Below are 9717 nucleotides of genomic sequence, written 5' to 3'. Positions count from 1 at the left end.
GCAAACTTGATTTTAAGAGCAACCCTAATATAATAACCTGGTGTTCTGGTTCTGGTCAGGGCATAATATAATATGCCTAAAGGCCTAGAAATGATGTTTAACTTAGAGGGAAAATATATGTAGATGAATATACAAGGGTACTTCTAAAATTTCATGGAAAAATAGAATTGAAAGATAATACGAATTTTTCCACGAACTTTTTGAAGTACCCTCATATATATATATATTATATGCATATATAATATATGTATGTATATAGAATTTCATATATATCAAATAAATTTATAAATTTCTGAATTTATAAAGTGTGAAATATGTACATATTTGAAATGCGAGATAAAAGAATTAAAAATCAAAACTAGGCCAAGAAGAAGGATAAATGTATTAGTCCATTTTTGTGTTGCTATAACAGAATACCTGAGACGGGGTAATTTATAGAGAACAGAGGTTTATTTGGCTCACGATTCTGGGACAGCTGCATCTGATGCAGACCTCAGGCTGCTTCTATTCATGGCAGAAAGTGGCAGGGAGCTGGCAAGTACAAGCAAATCACATGGTGAGAGGAAGCGAGAGAGAGAGAGAGAGAGAGATAGAGAGAGAGAGAGAGAGAAGGTGCCAGAGTCCTCTAAACAACCAGCTCTCACAGGAATAACAGAGCGAGAACTCACTCATTAATCCCACCACCCAAGGAGAGCATTAATCCATTCATGAGGGATCCACCTCCATGACTCAAACAGCTCCCAGCACTGCCACACTGGGGATCACATTTCCATGAGCTTTGGAGGGGACAACACATCGAAAGTCTGTCAGTAAGTAATAACATTAGTTCCACATAACTGTGTGCAACTTAGAGTGTGTTTCTGTTGCTACTCTGCCTGTGTGTTCTCACATCAGTGCAATACAGCCACATTAATTGGCCTTGTAGAAATGAAATGAGCAATGATGAAGAAAGACAGTGGAGTGTAACGCAAATAACGTGCCTTTAGAAGTCAAAATACATTGGTGGGAATCCTGCTTTCTACTGAAATACTTACAGAAGCATAAAATGTTAGTTCTAAGTAGCCAAGTCCATTTATTTATTAAGAGGCTTTTGGCAGACCTGCTTTTGAATCTGAATTCTGCCACTCTATAAAGTCGTTTAAACTGTCTGGGCCTTAGTTTCCTCATTTATAATATAGGAACAACAGAAGTTTCTGGAGGCTTCAAGGGAAAAGATATGAAGTATTTAACTTCTCCACCCCTCCCCCATCACTCCTCTTTACCCTTCCCACCTAATCTGATTTGTTAGAGACCGGCTTACTTATTGGGCCATTTTTATCAGTGGCAGGTCAGTTGGGCACAAGAAAGATGTGTATGTGGGTATGACTGTCTCTGGCATGTCCCCTTGAAACAGCTGGGTGGTGAGTTGAGTCACAGCCTTCTCCCCGATGAGGATTAAAAGGCTCGTGCATTTCAGCCTTTTTTATTAGAGGCCAGAATTGGGGTTCAGGGAAGAAACCCAGCTTATGTAAAGGGTACCACATCCGTGATTTTTCCATGTCCCTTATGCGTCTGTCTACCTCTTGAGAATTTCATTAGAAAACGAGGTGTCTAAGGTAAGCTATAAATGAGTCCCTTGGCCATATCATCATCTAGTGATGCCCTATCTCAGTATAACCCTTAAAATATATTCCATAAGGTTTTTGTAAAAACTACATGAGGTAATGTTTTTAAGCACTTAACACAGTGTTGGGCACGTAAGAAAATATTATTACAATTAGAATATGAAGACTCGGAAAGATGGAGTAGTTTCTCTAAAGTTATTTGGTTAATGGCAGAATGAAAATGAAACTTGAGAACACCCACATCTTACCATAACTTTCTTCTCATGCTTCCATTTCGCTCCTGCCTTTTGTGCCTTCTGAATCCTGGGCAGACTCCAGCTCCAGGGTCCCTCATTCAGGGACCGCCAGCCCTGGCTGTCTTCCCAGGCTCTGACTGTGGCCCTTTCTGCTTTGCCAGATTGCCCTCCTCCTTGTACCCTCCAATTGCAGGGTTGCTCAGGCTTTCTCCTCTCCCTGCACTAGTAGCCACATTGAATACCTCCATTCCAATTCCACCACCGTAGAACCAGTTCCTAAGGCTGTATCTCCAGTCTGAGTTCTGTCTTCCATGCTGGATTTTAACCCTAACTTTACAATTGCTTGCCATATATTTTCCAACAGGTGTTTTAATGGAAACTTTAAGTCAAAATGATGGAATTATTCCTTGCTCATTCCCCCAATCACATGCATCTTCTGAGACTTCCAGCTTTAATAAAGGAGCCACTCTTCTTCCTTTTGATTCAAGCCCTCAGTTTCTCCCTTCCCATTCTTCCAGACTCTAGTTCATATAGGATTTGTTGTCAATCTAGAACTGTGCAGAACAATATGATAGATGCTAACCACATGTGGCTATTGAGCACTTGAAATGTGGCCAGTCTGGAATGAGACCTGTAAGTACAAAGTACACACAAAATGTTGAAGACTTAATTCAATAAACAAGAATATAAAGTCTCTCACAAATACTTTTCTTACACTGATTACAGTTTGAAATAACAATGTTTTTGATATATAGGGCAATAAAAATATATTATTAAAATTAATTTCTTCTATTTATTGTCTTGTTTTAATGTGGCCACAGGAAAATTTAAATTACATATATGGATTTCTTTGTATTTCTATTGTACAGTGTAGTTTTAGATCATTCTAATCTCCTTCTCAACATTTCTTAAATTTCTTCCATTCCAGTCTAACTATCATTGTCTAGTTCAGGCTTCTTACAGTGCATCCAGTGAATTTCTCTGCCTGTACAGTCTCCCTACTCCAGTCTCCCTCATTCATGTTGCATTCTGTTTCCAAATCAATCTTATAATGAAAGATTCAAACCAAGCCACTCCCTACTCAAAAATTTTTTTAAAAAAATTATTTCTCTCTGTTCATAAAATAAAGTCTAAACTGTTACAGCCCCAGCTCCTTGCTCCTTCATGTATTAGCTATGATGCATTAGGATAGCAAAGGCATGCAGAGCAAGATAAAGCTCTGTTTAGCTGGAAGAATCTTATTCTACCTGTGTGTGTATGGCCAGGGAGTCACACGGCCTCTCCCAATGAATTTGTCTTGACCAAGCCTGGCTTGGAGAAAGATATCCCTCCCAAAGATTTTACAAGCTGAAATAGCATATCTTCTTTTATGAATTCCCAAAGCCACCAACATGTTGACAAAACCCAGCAACCAATATAATAAACAGTGTAGAAGGAGAGGTTCCTAATGCTGGTGAAGGGCCTTGGCTCCTCCTTTGAGATGCCCAGATTGATAACTCAGTGTCTTAAAGATCCCAAACACCTAAATTTACCCACCATTGAGACTAGTTCCTCTCCGAAAAGAGCAAGAAAAGAAATCACTAAACCTTTCTAAAGCAATTAATTGGAGCAACTGGAAATACAGTGGGAAGAGCAACAAAACCTCATGCAAATAACTGGCCATTCAGCGCTGTTTTCTGAATGTCAGATGATGTGTGCAGCAGACTCAAAAGGTTTTGCTCTTCCAAACTGAAATCCAATACTGTTTTCAAATCAGATCTTGTGATGATTATTAACATTTTTGAAGATAGTCTCCTCGGTTTGATATTCAAGACCAAAGCCTACTACTATTTTTCTCAACATATACGCTACATACCAGCTAATCTTGATTACTACTCATTCTGTGACCATTCATACTAATTCCTTGCCTTTTCTCAGGCCATTGCCCTTGCATGGAATGCCATATAGTCATAGAATGGTGGAGCTGGAAGAGAAGTTGGAGATTACCTAACCCAATTCCTGATTTTGTGAATGAAGATCCTGAGGTCCTGGAGTTCATGAAGTAAATTTTGATAGAAGCAGGGACTCTGATCTGCTACTTTCCAGTTCCGTGTTTTTTCCATCACCTCATTTATTCCTCTTCTTTTCTTCTGGTCTTGCATATTGAAATTCTACCTATTCTTTAAGATCTAAGATACATGGCACCTCTTCCGGGATGTTCAACCAGCAGAGACCTATCACTCAGTCTGTAACTTGCTGGGATGTTTGTGATCCTCAGCTCCCTTCTTAGATTTTAAACAGGTTGCAGGTAATGATGCTCTCTGATGTAATGTATGTCCAGTAAACTGCTTTCCACATAGGAAACTCTGTATGCATGTTTGTCAAAGAAATGACTGAGCAAAGGAAAAGGATGTAGCAATTTGGAGCCTTCCTCATATTAAATGTATAATAGGGAAAATGGATGATGAAATGTAAATTATAAGCCATGATGCAAGCATTCTCATCTCCTTGAGCAAAAATGTTCCACACTCATTCCATTTCATTATTGTTATTCATTTTATAAAAATATTTGGTATTGATTTCCTAAAAATAATTTTGCCCCTCCTCTTCAAGCCTTTCCTTTAACAAGAAGGGAATTGGTGAATTATAGCAGGGACCAAACTATGAGGGATTTAACGATTAAGTTTGAAAATCCACACGTCTCTTTAAAACATGAAGAGTGCCAGTTTAGCTGAGTGTAGGAAGATTTCCAGCCAAGAAGATCCCGTCAAATTAAATTGAAAAACAGTTGGTTAGTTTTTGCCAGTGGATGTTTAAATGTAAAATAATCTATCACCCCAATTCTTCTGTTTTGGTGTATTTATTAAGTAAATGTTTAATATACTAAATTCCATTTCAAACGTTGTAGCAAGTGACTCCTAAAAAGTAGGAATTTCAAGTATCTCATATATGGGATTAGCTTAAAAGGAACAAACCATCAATATATTTCTGTTTTTAAATATGTTGCTTACGTAGAACTGAAAGGAGGGTTAGAAAGTAAACCTTGGACCTAAATAAAAATTGAGTCCTAAGGAAATTCCCTACACCCCAAAAAACAAAATTCCCTCACAGAGGGCCTACTAGTAATTTTTAAAATGCGAGGGGGTGGGTAGAAAGAGAGAAGAAGGCAGTAACAGGCCTTCTATGTTTTTGACATTAAGAGTCAGACTATGACCGTTTATCACAGCCAGTGTTTAGTGACCATGGGGATAAGTAGATATTTAGATACTTGACTTAACTCAATCCACTTCTTTGCTATGCAACAAATAATTATTGGATATTTGTTATATGTAAGGCAGTGTGCTGATCAGGAAATATAAGGTAATTAAAGATGATTACAAGTAATTCCTATCCTTAAATTAACCAGAAGTTTCAGGTAGTATGGATACTGTTCATAGATCAGTTTATCTGAATATCAATCCCCTCCCTATTTATAGATTTTAGTATTGGTTCCTGTGGGGAGAAGGGGTCTGAATTACCTGGATAACTCTTTTCATTCATCATTTAACTCATTTAATTTGTCTTCCTAGAACTTACGTTTCTTGATTTGGCTTAAATCGAAGCATTTTCTTTATATTCATCTTAAAGACATTTCTAGAAATTAAACTTTGGGTGGTTCTGAGATCTGAAGACCTCATTCAAAGCATCTACATATTTCAATAACATTTACTCATGTATCATATTTTACTGAATTCTATGAAGTGCTTTAAAATTATATTTACTGAAAAGCTTATGAAGAATAAGTTTGTTTCTAGAAGGTAAATTGACATACAAATCAAACTTAAATGGCATCTGGGGCAAAATTTCTTCAAAATGTTAACTTCTTCAAAAGTTATTAAGTAGTCAATAAGCAGAAACTGAATCCCTTCTGCCTCCCAACTAGAATGTATAGCACTCAAGAGTAGGTACTGGTTTTATCTCTGTAAACTTAAGGAGGACCTAGTACAGTGCCTGATACCCATTAGGCACTGAGTAATGTATGCTGACAATTAAATAAATTGATTAATGAAAAATGTGACCTTGCACTATTTGGAAATTTTCATCTCTTAAATTTAAATTACCCAGAATGGTAAGCAAGGTAGAAAAGGACTCAGTAATGTAGAACAATTCAAGAAAACAGGCAGGTGTTTCCCAGGTCCAAAAGGGGACGTTACACATTGAGAAGAGTAGCTGAAGAGGACAGCAGCTGACCATAAGTGCTACCCCACTGGCTCTTCCAGTGAGATTCTATCAAAGTACCAATTGTAGACATCTCGCCAGAAGTGTTTACTCCATAGAAACCTCACCACCAAAGGCTGCAGCCAATAACCTGATATCCTGGAAATCTGTCCAACGTACTGAGCAGAGCTATCCGATTCCAAAGAGTCAACAGGATTTATTGCCAAAGATTCCCTTGCAAAAGTTAGAGGACATATCATTCTCATATTTTGTCCTCCCCGGTGAGATATTTAAGTAAACACATAGTTTCACCCCTCGACTCACTAGCTGGGTATTCTTTGAAATTTCAGTTACAGATCACTCAAAGGAACAGTGTGACCTCTGTGAAAGCTCAGGCTAAGAATTCTGTGAGGAGGGTAATCGCAAGATTAATGTTTTCCCTGTTTAAAACTAATTTAAAACTAAAAATAGCTGCAACAGCCTCTATTTATTTTAGAAGGGGAGTCAGGCTGGAAGGGGAAGGGATTACATTACTAGAGAACATCCACAATAAATGTTTCTGCATTGAATATGTTACCTGGGGATTACAAAGTAGCATTTGTCACATGTGCAACCTATCTTGTTTTATCAATAAAATGTATGATTTAATTCTTTTTGGAACACGAACAGAAATACATTATTTTCAAATATTCATATTTTGATATTTAATATTGTTGCAGAATTTTAAGCATTCCAAAGATCATTGATTAATGTGCTGAATGATTCCATTTTTTACTTCCATTTTATAGGAAAGATGAAGGAATTTAACTGACTTTACCAAGGTCACCAGCAAAACAGTGATGAGAAACTTGAGAGTAAATCCTTTCTGCTTCCAAATATTTTGAAAGTTGGCTCAAGAAAAAAAAAAAAAAAAGTATGATGAAAGAGCACTTCTGGGAATGAAAAAGATAAACCTTGTCTCTCAATGCCTAGAGGTCTGTGCTAGTTCCAAAGATAAAACTTTTATTTTTGGCACAGAGCTCGAATTAATCTTCACTTTAACTGATCATCTTCCTTATTATATTCTGAATTTGTAAAAATAAATAAAATAATCACAAAAGTTCAATTTATAAAAGTTGTCATTAGTCTAATTTTTAATGGCAGAGTTTCATGTTGAGGTATGTATTTAAATAACAGTATTTTAGCAAGGTACTCATATAAAAGATATCTTCTGCATTGTAATACTTATTGAGCCTATATTTCTTGAAAGCTTGTTAGTCAGGCACTGTTCTCATCCCTTATTTTGTTTTTTTGTTTTTTTAAACTGCTTGGGGAAGATGCTATTCATATCATATCCACTTTACAGATGAGGAAATAAGGTACAAAAAAGTTAACTAATTTTCTCAAGGTCACAGAAAAAGTGCAGGCCAAAGACTGAATGCAAACAGGCTGAATATTTATCCAAAACAAAACAGAATGAAACTCAGTATTTTTAATCAACTTCACGCCCCTGTCAAAGGCTACTTCTTAGTACATAAAACCTCTTTTCCAGGGGTTTTCTTAAAAACAACAGTACTAACAACAAAAGCTTCAGCAGAATGTTGATTCAATTTAGTATTTCTAGAAAACCTTATTTCTGTTTTCTAGAGTTTATTTTATTTCTAGAGTGTTCTTATAGGCTTGATTCCTGGTGCTATTTTGTAGGTAGAGAACCATTCATGGCAAACTGAATTCAAATTCCCACTGCCTCACAGGGGTCATGTGACCTAGGGCGTATTATCTTAGTTTTCAAGCCTCTTTCAAATTGGTATTCAGTAAATGGTTCTTAAATTTCTAGCTGTAAAAGAGAATTTATAAACTTTTCCATTCACAAATGAAGAAAATGAGGCCCAGGGAAATTAAGCGATTTTTAAAAAGCTGCTCAGCTAGCTCCTGTAGAACTGGTAATGAATCAGCCAGGTTGCAGGAGTCCCAGACATGAGCTCTTTCACTATCCGGTGCTATCTCAAGCCAATTCACATGTGGCTGATAATCTCTGCCACCGGAAGTTTTCCTCAGGCAGACACTGCATGATTACTTTCCTGTATAACCAGAGTTACAGTGGTAGGCAGAGGTGGGGTCATACCCAAAACTTTTCCCTGCTTGTGAGTTGTTAGTTCCAGCTAATGGCGCCAGAGTCCCTTGTTGCCGTTCACATTGACTCCCACTTGCCAGTTTGAATCTGTGACATTTTAGCTGAGCTCTGGAAGCTACACAGATAGTACTTTGATGGTTTCCTTGTCTTCTGAAGCTTTGCTGCATGACTTAAATAAGGCCTCCCCTCCGTGAGCATCTCCGTGGAGCTTCCCGAGGGAGCAATTGCTGACAATTACTGCTGTTCACTGACTCCTTAAATGCATTGAGATCTCTGACTCTGATACATTCAAAGCTTTATTATTAATGTAGATAACTATAGAGAAAGCTTGCTGAACCAACTTACAGATAACTCAAAAATGGGGAGTGCAATGGGTATGAGTTATAAAAAGCCTAGAATAATGAGGCAAATGGAACACAGGGAAATTTTAAAAAGTAAATTTAAAAATTTTGAACTTGGGTGCAAAGAAACACTGTAGAAGAATGGGATGGAAATATTTGACATAACCCTGCATAGGTAAATTTCTGCTTTTGCATAGGTAAAAATGCCCAAGGGTTTAGGCTTACTGTGAACTTGATGTGAGTCAACATCAGTAATGCTGCTGCCCAAAAAGATCACTTCATCATGGGCAGACTTACAACATGTGCTCTTTGGAACAAAGTGATAATTGGGTTTCATTTATTTTAGCCAGAACACATATGGACTATTATTTTCCCTTCTAGGTATCAAGTACATAGGTAAACTGAAGAGTGTCCAGAAGTTTTGATAAGAACAAGAGATGATTCAAAACATATGACAATATGAAGGATGAATGCAGGAACTGCAACTGTTTATCTTGGGGAAATAAGATGATTGTCAAGAACTGTGATGGATCTGAGATTTTGCCTTATTTGCAAGCTAACAAGTTAATCTGCCACAGTTTCATGGATGATGGCAGAAGACAAAAAACTGCTGGGTCAGTCACAAAAGACAGTTTATTACTTGCAGCAATCACAGTACCTAGAATATCAGCATTTTCTTGTACTAGTTCCTTAAGTCCAGTTCGTACAGGGCAACACATAAAGGGCCAATGTTTGCACGCATAGTGGACTGGACTGCATTACAGTAGAGAAACTCCAGGTTTAGAAAATCCCAATCTATTATAACAGGCTGCAAGCAAACCTGCCCAACCATTTTCCTAGGGGAAGAGAGATACTATCTCTAAACAAACCTCTTTGAAAAGAACAAAATGTTGTCAGGGCCTCTTCTGGAAAGACATGCAGAAACAGGAGAGATCCATGGAGAATTAGCTTTCAACAATCACTACATTTCAATAATAACTACTTGAGAGTCGTCATGTTAAAGAGTATTAGAAATCTCAGTCACTCCAGAAGATAAAATAAGGCTCATTTGGTGAAAATTACAGAAAGATAAATTTCTGGCAGGTAAGGAAATATTTATAAAAGACAGAACAAGCTCAAAATGGGGTGGACACCTTAGGAAGTTAGACGTGTTTAGGAAGAAGCCAGGCAGCCATTTGTTGTTGACTATTTAGGAAAAATGTTCATATATCAGAGAAATACTGGATTTAATTGTACAGTAAGCTTCT

General features: G+C 37.3%; 1 long non-coding RNA gene across 1 annotated transcript; it reads left to right on the top strand.

The window, feature by feature from the left end:
* Window positions 1-646: 646 nt before the first annotated feature.
* LOC134366516 (uncharacterized) lies at window positions 647-7055 on the top strand. Its single transcript, XR_010022328.1, has 3 exons — window positions 647-809; window positions 3758-4127; window positions 6805-7055. It is a non-coding gene; the product is annotated as an uncharacterized LOC134366516 (long non-coding RNA).
* Window positions 7056-9717: the final 2662 nt, after the last annotated feature.

Source organism: Cynocephalus volans, chromosome 2, assembly GCF_027409185.1.
Source record: "Cynocephalus volans isolate mCynVol1 chromosome 2, mCynVol1.pri, whole genome shotgun sequence".
Lineage (NCBI taxonomy): Eukaryota > Metazoa > Chordata > Mammalia > Dermoptera > Cynocephalidae > Cynocephalus > Cynocephalus volans.
Note: the sequence above shows the minus strand (reverse complement) of the source record. Positions and strands in the feature narration are given on the sequence as shown.